The sequence below is a fragment of the Magnolia sinica genome, chromosome 11, assembly GCF_029962835.1.
Source record: "Magnolia sinica isolate HGM2019 chromosome 11, MsV1, whole genome shotgun sequence".
In the NCBI taxonomy this organism is placed as follows: domain Eukaryota; kingdom Viridiplantae; phylum Streptophyta; class Magnoliopsida; order Magnoliales; family Magnoliaceae; genus Magnolia; species Magnolia sinica.
The window spans coordinates 78,851,558-78,874,193 of record NC_080583.1 but is presented as its reverse complement, the minus strand read 5'-3'; the positions used below and the strand labels follow the sequence as shown (position 1 = coordinate 78,874,193).

At 37.5% G+C, this 22,636-nt stretch overlaps 1 long non-coding RNA gene and 1 other non-coding gene across 2 annotated transcripts; both read left to right on the top strand.

Annotated features, from left to right (window-relative positions):
* The first annotated feature begins 1,044 nt into the window (after nt 1–1,044).
* LOC131219804 (small nucleolar RNA R71) lies at nt 1,045–1,151 on the top strand. The gene has a single exon (XR_009158447.1). It is a non-coding gene; the product is annotated as a small nucleolar RNA R71 (small nucleolar RNA).
* An 18,817-nt stretch (nt 1,152–19,968) lies between these two features.
* LOC131218462 (uncharacterized) lies at nt 19,969–21,669 on the top strand. The gene is made up of 3 exons (XR_009157750.1): nt 19,969–20,204; nt 20,320–20,414; nt 21,444–21,669. It is a non-coding gene; the product is annotated as an uncharacterized LOC131218462 (long non-coding RNA).
* Nucleotides 21,670–22,636: the final 967 nt, after the last annotated feature.

The window sequence follows — 22,636 nt, the reverse complement described above, 5'->3', positions numbered from 1 at the left end:
GTCGTGCATAAGTCTTTCAGGAATTTGGCATATGAAGGTATCTGTTTTACGACATCAAGTAAAGGAATGTTGACTTTCACTTGTTTCAACACCTCTAGGATATTCTGAGAGTTAGAGAGAAGTTTTGGTGCGACCAAGCGTTGGGAACATGGAGCAACTGGCTTTTCTAGAAGTTCCGGTTCTAATTTTTGTGGGGCCTCACTAGATCCATTATTATTATCCTCTTCTGGTTCTTGAGGCTTTTCAGGCCTAACCGGGAGGGTTTTATCAATGATCTTCCTACTCCTAAGAGTGGTGATGGATTTAGCGTGCCCCATTTGATTTGAAGAGCTGTAATCACTTATCTCTTATTGCGGTTTAGGATTGGGGAGCGGTTGTGCAGGAATCATCCCCTTTTCTATAACCGTCATATGTGAATCCATCTTTTACATAAAGTTTCGCATTGCCTGGGTCAGCTCTGGCATGAAATTTTAAACCAGTTCTTCTTGAGGTTTTCTCTGATTTGGATTTTGATTGAAGAAACCTTGAGGGGTAGCAGTTTGTCCAATTCTCCAACTAAAGTTTGGATGATTTTTCCAACCAGGATTGTACGTATTAGAGGTTGGTTCATTGAAAGGTCTTTAATAATTATTTATAGCATTGGATTGTTCATTCAACACTTCTCGAAAGGCGAGTATCGTAAGACAATTTTTAGTTGTATGAATGTTGCAATCACATATGCCGTAAACACTTTCATTAACCTTATCCTTCTTTCCTTTTATGGCCTCAACTTTTTTTATGAGCATAGTCACTTTATACTTGAGATCATCCTCTTCTTTCAAGAGATACAATCCACCATTCTCCTTAGATTGAGTCGGCCTAGACATGGTGTTCAATTTTGGGTAATAGCCCCATGATTGTATTTTTTCAGCAAGACTATCGTGGTAATCCCATGCCTCGTCAACATTTTTATTAATGAATTCTCCATTACACATTGTCTCGACCATTTGGCGCATGGAAGATGTCAGTCCATCATAGAAAAAATTTGTAATGCGCCACGTTTCAAAACCGTGTTGTGGGCATGAACTGACCAAATTCTTCAACCTTTCCCAACATTGGTAAAATGTTTCATCCTCTTTTTGGGTGAAGTTCATGATTGCTTTTCTAAGGGTAATCGTTTTATAATGTGGAAAAAATTTCTTTATAAATTTCCTCTGCATATCATTTCATGTGCCAACGGATCTAGGACGTAATGAATGTAACCATGTTTTAGCCTTCTCCTTCAAGGAAAAAGGAAAGAGTTTCAGCCTGACTGTGTCCTCAGACACATTTGAAAATATAAAGTGGTTATGATCTCATCAAACTCTTTCAAATGTAGATATGATTCTTTAGATTCAAGCCCATGGAACTTAGGAAGGAGTTGGATAACCCCCTGCTTGATGTCCATATGTCCTATATTTTCAGGAAAAATCATGCATGAGGGCATACTCAGCCCCGCTGGTTGTAAATAATCTCGTAAAGTATGAGGCGGGGGTGCTTCATACACCTCATTCTTATCCTGAATGTCCTCCACCCTAGGTTGGGGTAGAAGAGGTTGGTTTTCAGCCATCACTTCAATTAACTCAGAGGATTTCGAGTGGTGTTTAGTCCTGCGATGGATAGTTAACCCCTCAACCAATCCTCCTTCAGTCAAAAGACGTCGAGTGTTGTCACGGGCCCAGTTGGGCATAAAACACTAACAGCCCTCAATCAAATTCGAAACCTAATCCTAAGAAAGGAAAAGAAAATCTAAAAAGAAAGAGAGGGTTGGAAAGGAGTTACCAAATTGGAGTCCCTAAGTTAAAAACCTGTAAAAGAAAACAAAATAAGAAAGTTTCTAAAGAGAAGGTCTAGAATTAGAAAGTCCTTAAAAAGAAAGATAAAAGTAACTAGTTTCTAAAAGAAGAAATTCCTAAAGGAAAGTGGAAATTTCTAAAATAAATTAGGAAAGTCTTAAACTTAGAAAGTAAGTTACTAAAAGAGATCTGAAAAATAGAAAGGAGAGGAAGAGCTTACCGAATTAGAAATTTCTATCTTAAAAGCCTACAAAATAGGAAAGTTAGTTTCTAAACAAAAAGTCTACAAGTAGAAAATTTCTAAAAATAAATTAGGAAACAAAGTTAGATTCTAAAAGAGTTAAAATTAGAAAGTTACTAAAAATAAAAATAGAAAGTTAGTTTCTAAAAAAGGAAAAAAGTAGAAAATAGAAAGTTACTTAAAAGAAGAATCTAAATCTAAAATTAGAAAAGTATAGAAAGTAAGAGGAGAAGTTAGAAAGATGGTACCAAATGAGAAGTTCCTATGTTAAGATCCTGTAAAAGAAAACAAAAGAGATTAGTTTTTAAAAAGGAAAGTTCCAGAGTTAGAAAGTTTTTAAAATAGAAAATCTAAACCTAAAATTAGAAAGTTTCTAAAAATAAAATAAAGGAAAGATGAGTTAGTTTATAAAATTAGAAAGAATTTCTAAAAAGGGAAATAACTAACCTAGTTTCTAAAAACAAAAGAAGAAAGTTTCTAAAAATAAACTATTTCCTAAAAATAAGAAAACACTAAAATTAGAAAATTTCTAAAATTCAAACCTTAATTCTAAAAATAGAAAAAGTAGACGAATTTAGAAAGGGATTACCAATTTAGAAGTTTGTGTCAGGATCCTACAAAACAGGAAAACAGGTTAGTTTCTAGAAATCAGAAAAATCTAAACCTAAAGTTAGAAAAATCTTAATCTTAAACTAATCCTAAAACTAGTTAATTTCAGAAAACGTAACCGTCAATCCCCGGCAACGGCGCCAAAAACTTGTTCACTCCCCAAGTATAGGGTTGTGATGTAGTAATAAACTCGGTAAGACCGAGGTCGAATCCCAAGGGACTGAAACCTGTGCGTAGTCTAAAACTCACTAGAACTAGAACTATATTAAGATGAAATCTAAATCGAATGAATTTGAGGGAATAATGGTGAAATAGTAATGTAAAACTTAAGAAATTTAGAGGTAGGAAACTAGGGATTCAGAGGATCCACTTGTAGAGATTAGGGAGATCTACGCTTGATTCATGAACTCAACTGGACTTCGAGTCCCATCTTCATCTAGTTGGAAGATATATCACTAAAAGTCAATCTGAACTTCCTTCGATCTAGTTTTCAAAGAGATGAAAGGTATGAGAATTAGAGTTGATTCCATCACAAAACCATGCCCATGAGACAAAATAAATAACAGAATTACACTAATCAACAATCAATCAGATAGATGTATGAATGTTAGGAAGGATTCCATCATCCAACCATGCCCAGGAGACGATGGTGAACAACGGGACTTCTTGACTGTATAACAGGATAATGAAAAGGAAAAACTCACGCCATCACAGATTTACTGTAATGTCAGTCACAATAAACCATTAAAAACTAAAGCCTTCCTTAAAATCAAACCAGTCAATAACAAGTTCAACATGAATCAAACTGTAGGATCATTCCATCACGCCACAAGCTTCACCTCTTAGCTCTAGCTAAGAGGTTTAGCCTAACATAATCAGACTAAATCTCAACATAATTCATAAGAAAAAGCAGAAAAAAATAAAGAAAATATATAAAAATTCCCAACACTTCTCTCTCCGCCTCTCTTTCTCTATCTGACGTCCCCTGTTCAAGCACACCCCCTTCTCCACGTTTTGGAACTCTTTTTATAGCTGCTGGAGTGGTGAAAATCGGATTTGGAAAGCTATCGCACGCGCAGTGAAAGCCTTTTTCGCAGCCAAGTTCGGGGCTTCATAATTCTCGCGTTCCTTGCATTATTTCTGTAAAATCAACATCTCTTGGAAGTATTTTGGCTAGCCTACACGATGGATGGTTCAGATCTGCCATATGATCAAAGATGGTGGGCCACAACCGCCTGAAAAACTAGATTTCGCGGACGTGCGTAGCCTTTCGCATGTCCAGCGCTATCGTGATCAGTGGGCCCCACAGAGGTGCTTTCATGGAAATCCACCACGTCTATTAGATTGCCCTCAAAATTTCGGTTAGAAATGGATGGTTTTGAATGTCCATTGACTCGGACCAGAGAAGAAATCATGCTAAAATCAATTTGAACGTTGCAGGGCAGTCCACTTATGGCCTCTGTATCGCACACGTGTGCTTGCATGGGTACAAATAGTCAACATAGGTTTGATGTATTCGTGGCCCTCTACACGATGGACGGCTTTGATCATCCGTACGATCACTCTGTGGGGCCCACTAGCGTCCGCAAAACGGAGGTCGTCCGTCCGTTACGCAGTGCAAAAATGACAGCTACTGTTTTGAGAAACAAACGCGGGTCAGCGCCTGCTGACCCGCCTTACTCGATTCGGCGCGCGGTGGGCACGTGTGTACATTATGTACACACACTGTACATACGGGGCCTATTGTGATGGTTTTGCAAAATTCAATCCATTCATTCAATTAGTCTCCCTATTTAAGGCGTTGAGACCAAATTTGAGGCATATCCAGAGACTAGGTGGGCCCCAAATTGGAGATTAATGGGCTAATCAGTCCGTTGGCCTACTTCCCGAGATCTCCAATGGTTGAAATTTAATATGTATGGTTTATTTATATCTCTCAGGCCATGTATGAATTTTCGAGCCAATCAGATGGTGGAAACTATGTGATCTTGCATTCTTCACTAATTTCGGACCTCTTTAACGTGAATGACTTGATTTCCTCGGATCCCTGGCATGTAAATTCTTCAGTCTTGGTTCTCTGGAGTGCGTCCCTTGCTCTGGTGACTTCGGAGTGTCAAATCCACTCTTTTGATACTATTTTTTAGTCCACGCTCCTGATTACATTCTGCAATAAGAACACAATTAAAATATGACATTAAGTATTATCATGTACGTAAAATCAGGCAATAACTGGGGTCTGATATGTAATATTTGACCCTTAACACTGTATCTACACACCAAACATGCCGTATATTGGACTTGTTTGGTGTGTTTTGAGCCCTAGAATCCATTAGACGGAGTGGATTCTCAAGAAGCGGGCCCCACATGTGAAAAACTTCAGCAAAAAAATGAAAAAAAGAAACACAGCAGCCGACGCTGCTGCTGTCAGAAGCATAGGCAACGCCTGTTGCATGCCACGGGTGGACGGATGGGCAGCGGCACACGGGCCCAGCCGTGGGCCCCACCATGATGTGGTTTTGAGATCCACACCATGTATTTGGTAGGCCCCCTTAGGGCAGAGGGCCACCTGAAAAATCAGCCTAATCCGAAGCTCAGGTGGCCCACACGATAGGAAACAGTGGGATTGAGTGGCTGCCATTGAAACCCTTTTGGGTTCTCCCTCTCAGCGGATTGGATGGAAAATATTACGATGGGCCCCATGTGGGGCTACACCTGATGTGTGTATTGTCCAGGCCGTCCAGGGCCTGGACGATCATGATTTTTATTATATTATATTTTATATATTATATTATATGATATAGTGTATATATCATATATAGTATATATTATATTATATATATTATATATAGTATATATAGTATATAGCACTGTCCAAGCCGTCCAGGGCCTGGACGTGGATATATTATATTATATTGTATATAGTATACATTATATTATATATATTATTATTATACAATATATACATGATGGTGGGCCCTACGTGGGATCCACCTATACCTTTCTAGTGCAGCAACTGCACGTATAATAATCATATAGCGGCCCCTTTTATACGGCAGCAAGCTCGCAGGCCCCACATTGATGTATGTATTTTACACCATTTATTGTTTGAACGGTCGGGTCCACCATGATGCATACATTGTATCCAAACCGTCCAACCATATTAAGATATCATTTTCATGGCATGAGTAAAAGGTTGGGTTAGATCTAAAGTTCTAGTGGACCCTACCATTTAAATAGTGGACCGTGACATCCACCGTTTAACTTCTAAGGGCAATAGTAGTTTCCAATTTAGTTGATATTTGTTTTCATTTCATCTATCTCTATGTTAACTTGTGAATAGGTCGGATCTCAAAAATATGAGGGTGGGCCCGATTTGATATACATTTGGCCCATTTGACTCGGCCCATTTAAATCGGCCCATTGATTCGACCCTTTTGGACTAAGCCCGATGTGATGTACTTGGGGCCTAGTTGGTTAGGTCGATGTGATATATGAGGCCCGTTGTTGAGGCCCACCTGATATACATAAGGCCCATGCCCATGTTATGAGGCCCATTTGTTGTATCTAAGGCCCATGGGTCGAGGCCCAATTGGATGTACACAAGTCCATTACAATGTGTGAGTCTACCATAGTTTGTGTAATGATGTTTATGACAGTCGTGCCTTGGGAGTAATGTTGGTTTGACGTCCACATTATAAGAATAATGTTGGTTAAATGTCTGCATTATAATTCTCCGTAGGGCCCATTGTTAGGCCCATACTTGTAGACCGTCTAGGCCCACTTTTGTTATGAACAACATCCATCACCATATAACATGTTTAGTATAGTTCCATGATTCATGATCATATGCATCATATGTATGCTTGATATGAGAAGTGACTGATCATAGCATATGCCTTCGGGTAAATTATTTAGGGGCTCTCAGATAGGCGGTGTTGCCCTACCTGAGCGCATGATACGCGTAGGATTGCTGCATGACTGGATAGTGTGATTCATGCATTCGCATTGTATGATATGGTTACTATACACCCTAGCGACATCAGGGCCGTAGCCTCCACAGACGTATCGTGGTTGGCATGATTGGATACCCAAAATCTTATTTTACATGGGGTGTTATAGATATCCATACGTGAAAGTTCCTAAACCCTTATGGTATCAGGAGGTTGCTCCAACGTCTAGACCGAATGGGTACAGGAGCACCGAGTGCCGATTACCAGATGGTCACGCTTTCCACTGTGTCATGGTCGGTTGGAAGGGGGTGCGGCCTTACCCGTCCGAGAGGAGAGGGCAAAGCTAAGTTTGACCAGCTCGAGGAATGAGTCCGCTATCAACAAGCTGGGCCCGATATTGGTAGGCAGATAGTGAGGTATCTTCCACTCACCTTATTGCGCGCGATGGGGCGGCAATCTGGTTCGGAGTGTACTAGACCCCGGTGATATTCTAGAGTTGAGCTGTATTGATATGTGGACTTAGATGTGGATTCGCATGCTTGAATTACATTTCGAACCACATGGCCTTAGTATGGCCGACATCATTCATGCCTTGCACCGCATGGCCTTGGTACGGCTAATAGCATTCATGGATTCATCAGCATATTTTACATTACTCTGATACTGCATAATTATATTACTACCTTACGCACACACTTACACCACCGTTGCGTGCAGGTGACGTTGGACCGTAGCAGCGCTGAGGCAAGAGCGCATAACAGATCATCTTGGAGCTTCTTGTCCATTATCATTGTATTTCCCTCTATGCTCATTGTACTTGTAAAGTTTTTGATCATAGTGGAAATATGATGGAGTTTTTGGTTGTTGTTTGTGGGTTATGCCTTTGGTTATGCTTATTACGAATCAAACTGATGTTGAAAATCCTCCTCGTAGCATCCTAGGATCGGAACCTGGCGAATGGGCGCTGGGAGCCGAGAATGGGGTTCTACGGAGGCTGTCGGCACCGGATTCGGCGATCGCGAATTTTGTGAGCCCGGTTTCTGAGTTTGGGGCGTGACACCAATTCTAAATGACCCATTCAGTAGTAGAATCCATTGTTTGTGGAATTGGTTGTGATTGTGAAACAATTACTTCCTGGAAGTTTGAGATCACAAATTTCCTGTTTGGTTGAACTAAACTCAATTCCTAGGATTAGATTTCTTTTGTCTAGTGGCCCTGGAATTCTGTTTCAAGAATTGAATTGATTTGTATACATTAGAGTTTATCATCATACAACTAGATAGACACGTAAGATTAGAATTTGTCAATAATGTTAGCACACATGCACGTCAGGCCATACCATCCACACACATAGTGGTATGTTAAACATGTGAAAAATCTGATAGTTCCATCAGTTGGGCCATGCGGTGATAAAAAAGAAAAACTTGAGATTTTCAAATTAAATGGGTAGAACAAGCATTAGGAACATTAAGATACTTGAGATTTTCAAATTAAATGGGCTTTGTGATACTCTTTAGGCTTTTCAAAGCAGATGCCAAAACAACAAATGGTCTTGTATCAAGAACTTCAACAATCATTTTACATTACATCAAGCTTGAAAGCACCAAATAAACTGAAGTATTTTGCATTATGAGTAAAAGAACCAAAGCAAACATTTATACAGAAAATCCACCAATAGTGAAATTTGATCTCCTGAAACCAAAAAAGGATCAAACCATAAGAACCAAAGCATAAACTCTACTATTTACAAACAATGTATACAGGAAATTCCAGTGTCCTCATGTAGGGATTGGGAAACAAAGTCAATTCTCTATATTGTAGTAAAAAAGGGAGCAAAGAAATTCACGTCCAACTATATTAGAAGCAATAGTTTGAAAAAAGAGAAAACTTCCTTCACTAAAAAAAGAAAAGAAACTAAAAGAAATGACACATGAATTTTCCAACCCAAACCTCTTTATTTATGCTTCTACAAAGTACCCACTAACTATCTCTGGATCTCTTTTACCTAAGCTAAGACAACCCAAATCCAATTGAATAAAAATTCAAGATAAAGACTTGACTATACTATTCAAGGATTGAATGCTTGCCATATATAGAAAATCCTTGCCAAATATAGCAAATCAACACTTACCTAAAACCTTTTACACTATAAAATGTGTGACCAAATCAGCATTCTTATTTCAATCCAGCACCCAAACACTCCTACTACACAAACAGAAATCAAAACCAAATAGATATAGAAACAACCCAATTCAAGATCATACCACTAAAACAAACACCTCAGCTGAAACCACCCAAAACTGCAACGAAGACCAAAACCCATCACCCAAAAGAAGAACATTAGTCAAACAACAAATCCAACCCAAATTCAAAAAGCAAGAAAACAACAAAAGAAACCAAAGAAGAAATAGAAAAATCTCAATTTTCATTGACTTCTATCGCGAAGTCACAATCTCAAGATCAGATTGGCCGAACAATCCCAACCTCTGATTCGGGTACAATGTTTTGTGGAAATAGGACTGTTGGATATTTTTACTTTTAGCCATCCAGTAAATGTCCACCAATCCAATAGTCAGATTATTGAATTTGGGTAGTTTATTTTGAATACTTGTATGCTACATGTGCAATTTCTAAGTAATTTCGAAGTGCCTGTGTATCAATCCCCAAATCCCTAAATCGGTATTGAGATTGAGAGATATTGAGAGAGAGAGAGAGATACATCACGGTCGTGAATGACCTTCAACCGAGCTTCAGAGAGAGAGAGAGAGAGAGAGAGAGAGAGAGAGAGAGAGAGAGGGCGTACGTGGGTAAGGCGTTCGGCAACGGTCCGTAAGAGAGACATCAAAGAGAGAGGAAGAGAGAGACAAAGAGAGAGGAGGGAGAGTATGCGAGAGAGACAAAGAGAAGATAGGGTGGAGAGATCAGAGAGAGAGATAGAGGAGGGAGAGGGTGCCACAGAGAGAGAGAGAGAGAGAGAGAGAGAGGAGACTGCCGCAGATTAGGGCAGTCTCTGACGGACGCGGATTAGATACAGGTTGAGTAGCGTGTTGGCTACTGAAGTGACGTCACCAAGTTCTGTGGGCCCCACTATGATGTATGTGTTGTATCCACACCGTCCATCCATTTTGAGATATTATTTTAGGGCATGAGCCAAAGAACGAGGCAGATAAAAAGATGTAGTGGACCTCACCACAGAAAATAGTGGGAAGAGTGATTCCCACCGTTGAAATTATCCTAAGGCCCACCATAATTTTTATTTGAAATCCAACCTGTTCAAAAGTATTAAAAAAAAGAAGACATGAAATAAGGTAAAACACAAATATCAGCTTGATCTAAAACTTTCGTGGCCTTTAGAAGTTTTTAATGGTGGGTGTCACTGTCCCCACTGTTTTCTGTGCTGGGCTCCACTGGAGCTTTGGATTTATCTTTAGATATTGCCCTAAAATGATCTCTCCAAATGGATGGAAGGTGTGGATATAAAACATACATCATGATGGGGCCTAAAAATGAGAGGTATATAAATATCAGGTGGACCACACCACATGAAAACAATAGTGATTGGATATCCATCATTAAAATCCTCGTAAGGCCCACTGTACCGTTTATTTGGCATCCAATCTGTTTATTAGGTCATACAGGCCTAGATGAAGGGGAAAAACAAAAATCATCTCGATCCAAAACTTTTATGGCCCGCAGAATGTTTTAACTGGTTACGCTCATTCAACACTGTTTCCTGTAATGTGGTCCATTTCAGATTGGGATATACCTCATTTTTGGTCTCATGCCATAAGATGATCTTTAAAAATAGATGAACGACATGGATTAAACACATACATCATGGTGGGGCCCACAGAGCACCAACCACCAGCCATTGGATGGTGTTAGGGGGAGTAGCTAATCCAGTCCCCTTATTTGTGGTGTGGTCCATTTAATCTTTGGATATGATTCATTTTTTGGATAATTCTTTAAAATGATCTCGAAGAATGATGAATGGTGTGGGTTGATCCCAAATTTATAAATCCAAAACTCAAGTGTACCATGCCATGCGAAACAGTGTGGAATAATGATTTCCACCATTGACATATACCTTCCTTGGGCCCACAGCAATGTTTATTTGACATCCAACATGTTCAGAATATCAAAAAGATATGAATGCAGAGAAAACACAAACATTAGCTCGATTCAAAACTTCTATGAACGTTATTTTTAATGGTGGACATTCAATACCCACTTTGTCGGGACTTTTTTTTATCCATCTTAGCTTTGAAAGTGTCCACGACCCATGATCCATTCGGTCCATCAGATAATAAATCATATTTTCACCATGTATCTTAAATTTCATTCAAATATAATAGTTATGTAGATCACATCACAGTGAAAAGTGTGAAATCACGTATAAAACATCTAAATTCACATTTTTACACACATGAACATTTGAATACAGTTGATTTCAGGAAACTCAATCTTCCTTTGGTCTAGGATTGGATGAATAAATTGGATTGCGTGTATATAGTAAGGTGATCCTACACCAATTAAGAAGATTTTAAGAGATTCCTAATCTCATTTTTTCCCATTGTGTAGAGAATTGGAACGCTGAATCCCTCTGATCTTTAATTCCCGATATAAATACATGGTGGGCCACCTTATAGACGGGTTAGATCTTATCTATATGAATCCATCCTAAACAACCAGCAAATGTAATGCGTTCATCCATATGAAAGTAATGCTGGAAAAATAGGTATATTTAATTACTATTGATTGATCCATCATCAGTGAATGCAGGCTTTTTAAGCGAGCGGATTAGATATCACCTCAGTCTCATCCAACATGGTGCCACCCTGACTGTGGGGCTCATATTGATAAATGTATTTTGTATCCACGCCATCCATCTGTGTTTTCAGCTCATTAATTCTAGAGCTAGATCCCAAAACTAAAGCATATCCAAATCTCAAGTGGACCAAACCACAGGAAAAGTGGGAATTGAACGATTAATGTTTATAACTTATTGGGACCATCAACATTTGAATCAAGTTGATGTCTTCGTTTTTCCTTCATTGACATCTTTATGACCTTACCAACAGGTTGGATGAAAAACAAACATCACTACAGGTCCTTGTAAGGTTTCAACTGTGAACATTGTTATTCCCACAGTTTTCTGTTGTGTCGTCTATTTCAAGCTTGGATATACTTCATTTTTTTTTCTTTTAACCTAAAATGAGCTGAAAAAATAGATGAACGACATTGATTAAACACAAATTAAGTTGGGCACAAATTATCCATACGCGTAGTGAGAATGGAAACATTAACCATTGAAATCTTCTCAGGGATCGCCATGATGTTTTATTATAAAATATTTCAAAAAAAAATTAAAATACAAATTCTGAATTTTTATTTTCAAAATCTCAAAAAAATTCTCCTATTTTAAATTTTTTCTCAAAAATTTCAAAATGCCGATTTTTATTTTTTATTTTTCCAAAAGCATCATTTTGTTTTCAAAATTTTTCTTAAACATTATTAAAATTTTTAAACTTCTTATTATTCTTTTTCATGTGATATTACAAATCATTTAAAAATTACTATTTAATTATAAAAAAAAAATAAAAAATTCTACTACTATAATATAAAACCTATATATATATATAATATACAGAAAAATAGAGGATTATTACAGATGGTTTTTGTTCGTCGGTAAAAACCATTAGCAATGGTTTTCAGCTGTCGGAAAAAAAAAATTCATTTTTATTTTTAGCGACAACATTAATCGTTGGTAAAAGTGTTTTCCAATGTGGTGGGAATTTTAGTTCCGGGGCGGGAACCGTTTCCTGACGGTTTTAGTTCCTCGGCAAAAGTGTCATGTTATGGCCAGAATTTTGGTTCGTGGTGGGAACCTTTTTCCGATGGTTTTAGTTCGTCGGAACAAACACTTTTACTGACAAATAAGTTTCATTGGTAATAACATTATGGGATTTTTTCCGATGGTGTCCAACGGAAAAAATCCTTTCGCGAACACAGATAATTCTCGTCAGTAATAACGTTGTACTATATTTTTGCAGATGAGTTATGTCTGTTGGGAAAAAAAGTTGTACCGATGAAAATAGTTTTCGTTTGCAAGAACTGTATCAGATTTTTACCGACGGTTTATGTCCGTCGGGAAATACCCTTTTACTGACGAACTCAGTTTTCGTCGGTAATAACATTGTACCAGATTTTTGCCAATGATTTATAGCTGTTCAAAAAAACACTTGTACTGTCGAAAATAGTTTTGTCGGCAATTACAATGTATCTGATTTTTTCCGACGGTTTATGTCCGTCGGAAAAAACCCTTTTACCGATGATCATAGTTTTTGTTAGTAATAACATTGTGCCAGATTTTTTCTGATGATTTATCTCTATTGGGAAAAATACTTATACTGACAAAAATAGTTTTCGTTGGTAATAACATTATATCGGAGCTTTGCCGACGGTTTATGTCCGTCGGGAAAATAGTTATACCTATGTAATAAAAATTCCGTCCGTAAAAGTAAATTTCTCAATTTTTTTTTTAAAAAAAATTCAACACACCCATTACCGAAGAAAATTTTTGTCAGTAAAAATACTTTTACCTATGAAATAATAATTTCCTCGGTAAAAGTTTTACCGACGAAAATTATTTTCGTCGGGGAAAGTCCTTTTTACCAACGAAAAAAACTTCATTAGTAAAAATCCTATTTCTTGTAGTGAGCCGGTCCGTTTCCCAAACTTAAAACCCAGGGACACGAATTTCCTGCTAAAGCCTTTCCCATGAAGATCAGCAAAAGAATTCTGTGGGGCCCATTGTGATCTTTATGTGAAATCCAATCCATCCATTCATTTTTAAACATCATTTTAGGACATTATACCAAAAATGAGGTGGATCCAAAATTCAAGTGGACCATACGAGATGAAACAGTGAGGAAAGGAATGCTTACCGTTGAAACCTTCCTAGGCTCCACCTTGGTGTTTATATTCCATCCAAACCGTTTATAAGGTCATTTTCACTAAGATGAAATGAAAACACTATGAATATAAATCGATACAAAACCTTTGTAGCCATATGAATGTTTCAATGGTGGTCACTAAATCTCCACTATTTCCTCTCACGTGGCCCATTTAATTTTTGGATCCTCCTCATTTTTGATCGCATGCCCTAAAATGATTTTGAAAAATGGATGGACGGGTTAGATTTATCACAAAAATCATAATGAGCCCTACACAGAATCCTAGCACATGATCTTCCAACAACGAAAGGCTCGCACATCAATTCCTTGCTTGCGGCCCTATAAAATTTCCTAGTTTGTTTAAAAATTTCACCATCTAACAAAAAACGTGCCGCCAACACTCGACCTTATAGAAGGTATAATATGGTCGAGCATATAGTACCTTTTCCCATATATATATATATATATATATAAACCAGAAAATCGGATTCAAGGAAAAGCATGGATACTCACCTTCCAACACGCTGAAAATATATATGGAGCATTAACAATATAATATGTTTCCGTCTTCTCTGCATAATTCAAGTCATTGATAGTAGATATAACGGTCAACAGCTGCATTGACAGAGCAAACAAAGAAATCTTAACAAGCTTTCCATTGATTCACAAGCAGATAAAATGGAATGTAAGGTTTTAGAGCAAACAGGTTTAGATACAAATATCCATATTTAGGTGAGAAACTCAATACCAAATGTCTTCGTTTACAAAAAAGAATAAACAAAGGCATGTTCAGAACTACAAAAGAAAATTAAAAAGAACAAAGAAAGAAAAGAAAAGGAAAAAAAAAAGAAAGAAAGAAAACAGTTCAAAAATTTCTATCAAGATTTACAAGCCAATGCTAATTGCTATGAACCACCTTTGCAAAAAAGCATCAGAAAACACAACAACATTGATGTTCCTTGATTTCCTCCGGACCAATTTGGAATCCTAATGCAGGGCTAAATCCATGACAGGTTTTAAGATAACAACTAACAAGGGCAAAACATTTTATCTAAAGAAATGACATGTCGAGCACATGCATCTGCCACGTGGATACACATTAGAATACCAGTCTCTCTCTCTCTCTCTCTTTTTTTTCTCAGCTATATCTATCTACTGTTCACCTCCAATTTTAATTTTGACATATAAATCTAAATAACTAGATACAGTTTTTCATATTCTATACTTGCATAATATGAATCATTATTTTATAATGACAAACACTTCAATATTACCAATGAACTGCTTGGATGGGTCAGTGTATCTGGTTTTATTGGGTCATTGTAGCTGACAATTAGATTCCATGTTGACATTCCCAAATCCTCCTTTGCTAATTTAAAATCAAGGATACAGTATACCTGGTTTTCAATTTTGTAAAAGTAGCATGTTTCAGTGATAGACTGTTGGTCTGATGTATGGTGTGTCGTAACGGCCATTACATAAAGGTAACGGTGGCAACCATCACATAACGGCTGTAAAGGCCATAACGGTCCCTTCCAGGGCTTATACTAGTTTTTTGGATTATATATATATTTTTTTACAATAAATAAAAAAGAGATTGTATCGCCCATTATAGTCTGTATTGTAAAAGTACTGGTGGTAGCCTTTTTGGCCACCATCACCATTACAAAATACCTTGGATGTGACCCACCATGGATGGACTGTGCCTATAAAATCTCCCAGAATTGAAGTCACCAATCATGGGCCTGCTTTTGTTTCAGTGGGAATGGATGCTGTATTGACCTCTTAATTGTCTATTTTCAGCTTACAAACTGAAATGTTAGAATCTTCTTATTTAGAAGCTGTGAGGCCTATGGTCCTGCTAGCGGGGCCTGTAGGCTTTAGCAGATTGCAGGGGTGTGATTGTATGGCTGTGTATTGTATTGGGTACTCATGTGGGTACCATAAGGACTTAGGGTTAGTGTCATTATAAAAAAAGAGTTTTAAGGAGAGAGACTCTCTAATCTCTTTCTCATTGTCTCTGCCATGAATATTAACACTATATCATTAGAGTGGGAAAAAGAGTAGATTTTCTCTCTTCCCTCTTCTTGTTCCCCTTTCTTTCTTCCTTCTCCCTTTGTCCCCCAACCCTCAGATTGGTGACCATCAAATGGGAGGTTGAAAACAAACGGCCAGTGAAACAAATCCAGCAGAGCTATGCCAGATAGCAAAGGCTGGTGATTGGTGTCGCTGGAGGTTATTTAAATGGAAAAAGAAAGCTCCTCCTAAAAGATGGATTTTATGTTCAGGGAGCTTTCACCGTTGGCTGCAGCTGTCATGTCGCTTAGACAAACGTGTCCATTTTACATATATGTCCCCAAAAGCTATATACTACCGTGCACTGCTAGGTTGCATCTGTCCATCCACAAAAGCTTCTATATATGATAAATACTCTTCTGCAACCATACACTGCCACATGCAATCGAATGATACATGGCCTAATTTTTGGGAGAGCATGATCAAATATTAGCACTGCTTGTTACGTGCCTCACATGTTTTTTATTGTCACAAGTGTAGAAAATATGAAGTAATATATGATGGAAGAAAAAAAGAATTGAATCCTTTATCCTCATTTTCACAGCATGTGTTTACATTCATTGCTTTTTGTATAGGTTGGTTTGTTGAATTTGGAAAGTGAGGACTTCACCAAGAAAGTAGTAGACGCTACACAAACTAGTTTACAGGTTTGCAATTTGTGACTCTTGATTACTTTTGTAGTCTTATCCTTATTTTGATTGCATTTGGATTTTTTGTTGGCCGCTGATATTTCGCCCGCATGTTTCGGCTTGCAAATTTAGTTTAAATTTCTTTAGAACAATAGCCTATCTGGTAGAAGAGATAACACCTCTAGCCGTGCTCTCTGAGTAGTAGCTTCTTTGGAGCCTCCATTCATGTCGACCCAAGGGTCTTAGCGTAGAACTACCAGATCTGCCCGTTGAGTCTAAAAAATAGATGCATTGTTTTTTGTTTTTATTTGTTAGTCTTATTTTATGCTTATACCTATAAAGGCATTTAATTTAATAGATTTGATATTGAATTTGGTATGCTTACAGGTTAAGTTGTAAGTTATTAATTTAATGGATTTGATATTGAATTTGTTATTAGTTAGCTAGGTGATGAATGTCAATTACGATTGATTATGGAATTGTATAAGCATAGGACAATCAGTTGCCCATTATGAAATTGATTTCTTTAGAACAACAGCCCGTCTAGTAGAAAATATAACACCTCTAGTCGTGTTCTCTGAGCAGTAGCTCCTTTGGAGCCCCCTTTCACGTCGACCCAAGGGTCTTAACGTGGAATTAGCAGATTTGCCCGTTGATTATGGAATTGTTTAAGTATAGGACAATTAGTTGCCCATTTGAGAATTTCTATGTGGCCATGCATAGATATAGTATGCTTTTGGAGGCATAGAAATTCTCAAATTATCCCACGTTTGGACAATTCAAAGTTAGATAAATTACAATGCTTTCAGTTTCTTAATTTAAATGTTCATGCTTGTTCTGCGTTACATCTCTTCATTTCTCTCTTGTTACGTTTCTTACATTTATTTCTAATGTCAAATATCCTCACATTGTGTGGATACTTGATGTGGGAATAAAATGCAAGATTAACGTATCTGGAGAGATTGGGAGATGCTGTCGGAATTTCGATGTGAGCATTTAATTGAGAACATGAAAGCATTACAATCTATCCGATCTTGGATGAGTGACTGATTTAGTCAATTAGTTAGAGATACCATTGGGGATTCTATTGGATGTCTAAATCTTTGACAATAATGAATCATCAAGTGAGTCATTCTAGTTAATCTTTCATAGAAAGCTTTGTCGGGCCTGCATTGTATTTCCACCAACTTGTCAAAGTAGCTGAGGAACATAGTGATGGACAAGAGTTGGATTCGTATGTCAAGGTACCTCAATAACTTCTAGTTGTTATGGCCCATTAGTTAAGATGCATTTTTTTGACATGTCCTCCAATTTCATTGGACGGTTTAGGGTGGGCAACGAATACTTAAGTGGAGCTGTGAAATTCCTAAATTTTTCGTTTGCAAATGCAAGCAATAGGAGAATCCTATGTCCATGTAAGAAATGCAACAACAATTACTTGGTGTCTCGACAAGAAGCATACGATCATATTGTGTGTGATGGATTTAATACGAGTTACACCCATTAGCGTTTTCATAGAGACGCTGCGTCTTCTTTTATGTCTGCTACTACAAATGTGAAGGTGATGATCCGGATCCATACGACGATATGCACGGATTGTTGTAAGATGCATTCGGTTTTTCGTGCCCGGATGGTCAAGAGACTGATGCAGAATATGGACCTACACCAGGGCTTAATACCGAAGCACAATAATTTTTCAAATTGGTGGAAGACGCTGATCAAGAATCTACGAAGCAGTTTGTTTACCTTAAGACAGATTAGAGCTGCCACAGACAACTTTCACATTTCAAACAAGCTTCGGGAAGGTGGTTTTGGTTCTGTTTACAAGGTATACTATGGAATCACTGTTTATCCTGATATATAATTACCTTTGAGACCAACATATTTCAAGTAAAAGGTAATAGAACTTCTTACATTACTATATTGCAGGGTCTATTATCAGATAGTACTTCAATTGCAGTGAAACAGCTTTCATCCAAATCAAAGCAAGGAAGCGGAGAATTTGTGACTGAAATAGGTATGATATCTAATTTGCAATACCCAAATCTTGTAAAACTTTGTGGATGTTGTCTACAATCATACAATAAGCATTCGTATAAGTACAGATTAAATGGTGAATAATGCACATTGTTTGGGAGCTGCTTCTCCAAGGATACTTAACTGTGCATGCCATCCATTAAAGATCAACAATTTTGAACTCATTATCTAACGGCCCGCCTGATGCAACCCAAATAGATGGTCCAGTGGGTAGCTAATGGGAACTGTTCTAAGGAAAGGGTCATTCACATGATAATTATTTGTGAAATTGGCCTTTAGCTCTGCTTAGGTAATGCTGTCTGGATTGTACTGATGTTATTTTGTAAATCCACTGCTCTTTCTTTCTTGAAATAATTCATTCAGCTAATTACTGAATTTGTGCTGAAAATGATGTTAACGAGATGAAAGAGTTGAAATTTCTTGGATTTTGAATCTCTTATCAACTTTAATTTTGTTTCTGTAGGGTGATATTTTAGCTTGATTTTTTTTATTTTATTTTTATTACATGAAAGAGTAGTCCTCTTATAGTCAAAGGAACACCCAAAAATGTACTTTCCAGTCGAAAGAACATGCCTTTGTATTAATATATATCTAATATTCTTATGGGCATTCAAGGGAAAACTTCAACACACGCCTCTAGATCTCCTTCAATTACTCTGTTCAAATGGTACAAGGATAGCTAAGGAGCATTGGACGTTGGAGGATCGAAATCTCCTTCGATGCAAGTAATGCAAGTAAATCTCCTTCAAAATCTCTCTTTCCAAAAAGACCAAACTGGGCCTTTTTGTGTTTTTGGAAGAAAATTTTATTTTCCATGACTAACTTGTTTGTATCACATGAAATAGGAACATACTTGGCTTCGTGTCTTTTCTAATACTTTCAGTTGCTTTCTTGTACTAGCTAATGGTTGGAAGGAGGGTGATAAAATTGTTTTGGTCATTTGCTTTCTATGAATTCAAACAGGCCGTAAGTGTTTATTCCTATGTTGTGGTGAGGATATCGATGAGGATATTTCCAATATAGTAACGTAGATGAAGTGGAGAAGCATCTCTAGAGTTCTGTTTGATAGTCACATGTATTTAGTTTATTGACATGACCCCATGAGAATAATCTCCTTCTGTTTAGAGATTTGTTCCACTCAACCAAGTGAGACTTTCCTTCCTCCTTTCCTTTCCCTCGAAGTTTTCCCAATCTGTCCACTAAATATCAAACATTTCAAACTGTCCATTGATGGTAATCAGATGATTTTCCATGCAAAGAAGTTCTTAAACTACGACCCAAGTTGAAACTTGGTTGTGTACATGATTCCCATCCACCACTAACGGATGGTTGGATATGTAGGAACAGTATCATTTAGAAATGAGAATGCATGCATGAATCTTGCTGTAGAATTATTTTAACTGCTCCAATTCTATCTTTTTAACTATAGTTTCTGCTGCAGGTTGTGAAATGAGTTGCTGGTTGTCCCTGAAAGGGAAATACCATCTGGGGAACATGACCTAGTTGAGGTATGCTTCAGTTCGAACCATGTTTGATCTGTAGTCCTGTATCTCATAATCCTGTTTAGAAAAAAATTTCAACATGAAGGGATCATTGGGTGTGGGTCCCACCAAACTTAGCAATCCACATTCAATGTACATGAGTGCCCACCTGATGAGCAAATCAATCCAATTTCTAGGCCAGGGCGCATATATGGCAGGAATACCCAAGTAGTGAGTGGTTAGCAAAGCTAGCCATCGGATTTCTCTTTTGGTATTTCTACTCATGTAAATTGTGACAGACCCCTTCTACTAACCCCTTTCCTTCCACATCTCATTAGTAGGTACTGCCATGACGGGAGGGCCTGGTGCTTCAATAGAGAGTTCTGGGAAGATTCAGCTGCATAGACATGGGTAGGTAGATCTAAACTGTACATTGTGATGATATTTGTTTCCTCAAATCAATTGTCAATGCATCTTGATTATCATGTATACCAAACGCAACAATATTTTTCCTCCATTCTTGCAGCTCGGGAGAGTTGGAAGAGAAGAAAGGAGAGAAGGATGGAAGTGGTCTAGTTGCAGAAATGTTTGGTTGACCTCACATCATCCATCTTCAGTGAGGTTAGTTTGAAAAAAAGAAAAAAAGAAGCAATATCATCATCTGTCCATGAGTAAAAAGACCCACAGTTTTTTTTTCTTCTTTTTCATTTTCTGAAGTTGGTTTTGGTTTTGGGTTTTTTTTTTTTCCTACTGTTTGGAAGGGATTCTTAGATGATCAATACACAACTACAGCAGTTGCAAGATGAGAGCAACCTAGATTTTGTTTTTGAAGTGGTGTCTCTCTTCTTTGATGATTCTGAGAAGCTTCTTAATGATTTTAGTAGATCTCTCTCTCTCTCTCTCTCTCTCTCTCTCTCTCTCTCTCTCTCTCTCTCTCTCTCTCTCTCTCTCTCTCTCTCTTTCTTGTTGGATATTGAAAAGCTCACTATTTCTATATTTTTCTTTTCTTGAAGAGATCAGCAGCCTGTAGATTTCAAAAAGGTTGATGCTGCCCATGTTCATCAGTAGAAGGGCAGAAACTCCAGGTATTTCACTCCATCCAAATATCCAATACATCATTCTTTTGTTTCCATCTCTCTTCAAGAAACCCAACTTCCCAATTTTATGACAAACCTACTTCTTTGATTTTTTATTTTTATTTTGTCTTGTTACAGTGTTTTTTTAATTTTCTTTATAGGAAGCTATTGTTTTTGTTAGAATAAATATGTAAATACATCTGTATTAGTAAGTAAATGCAACTTTATCGATGTGTAAAAACCATACCAGTGGCTCTATATGAGTAACTTTTAGGGAGTTCTCTTCTACCAGCACACATCTAATTCTTTAGCTACGGACATATAGAGAAGCTATTCTTCTTTAGATAGGTGAACACTACGCTACGTGCTATTTGATATTTAAACATTGCTGTAGATCTACCATGGTATGAGCTCTAGACTTAGATATTTAAACATTGTTTATGTTTCTTTAACTTGATCTTACTGACTATAAAGTATTTGTGGTTGCCTTAATTCATGTTAATCTTGTAACAAATGGCTTCTATTTTGTGAAAAAGTGCTTGCATTTAAGTCTATTGTGCTTATGATATTACAGGATTCCTTGTATCACAATTTGTCCGAGGAGGAACTGATGCGAGTTCATGAATATAATTTTGACCATCCTGGTAATGTCTACCTTTTCCTAAAGTTGGAGAAACAAAAATTCATGTAGAATATCTAAAATGTGCATGTCATGTTGTAGTGGTATTTTGAGTCAAAATTCTGGCACCTGTTTGCTAATTATGTTGTGTATGAATCAGTGGAAGGATCCTTACAAATTGTTTGGCAGGTCAATCCTTCAGATGTGATAATTTTGGAAGGGATACTTTTTTCATATCGTTTCCAAAAATGCCGTGAATCAGTAACATCTGTTGCAGGAAAATGATAGCACTTAAAGACTAATAAAAGTCATATTTCTCAAGAAGTTTTTCCATGAAGGCCTGGCCCTTTTGTCACACCATTTTGGTGATGCAGACTCTTCATCTCGCCAGACCCACAATGTATGGCTACATGACAAAAATGTTGCCGGTGATAGATCCTCATTGTCTACACACATTGTTGAAATCTGAAGTCATTGTTTACCTTGCCTTTTATGGACTACAAAGATCTATGTTCGCTTAATTCTTTGATGTGCAACCCATCCATGTAAGTACCTTCTAGATGAATAGCATAGACCACAACATGGTGGGGCAGCCGGGATGAGACTTGTGAGGTGAACCACCTTCTCATATCTCTTTTCATAATCTGAATACACATCCATGGATGTAAATAAAAGAGGTCTACTAAAATACATCCCATTTTCAATTAGCTAAACCACTTATATGATGGGCCTCACCATGGATGGGGTCAGGTCAGGTCAAGTTGATTTTGATGGGACCTAGACCACTAGTTTTCAGGTTGGATCTAATGGCCCATCAGATCAACCTGACCCATTTGCACCCCCACCTGCATACCACATTTATATTGAATGAGTTGCCACTAATTACCATGGCGAACGCATTTGAGTTCCCATATGGAAGTAGCTCACCATGAGAGCTTTATAACATAAGAGGTTTAGAAACATTATATGCAATATTGGATCAGTCTTCAGTGATTGAAATTTTTTCCATCTGTTTCTTCAAGATCTACAAAATTCATTTAGTTAATCTTTTGATGAGCTTAATATTTTTTTTTTTCCCTATAATGATGTTCACTGGCTTCTTTGATTGCTCGGGGATATTACATTATTCCTTTTGATTTCAATTCCAA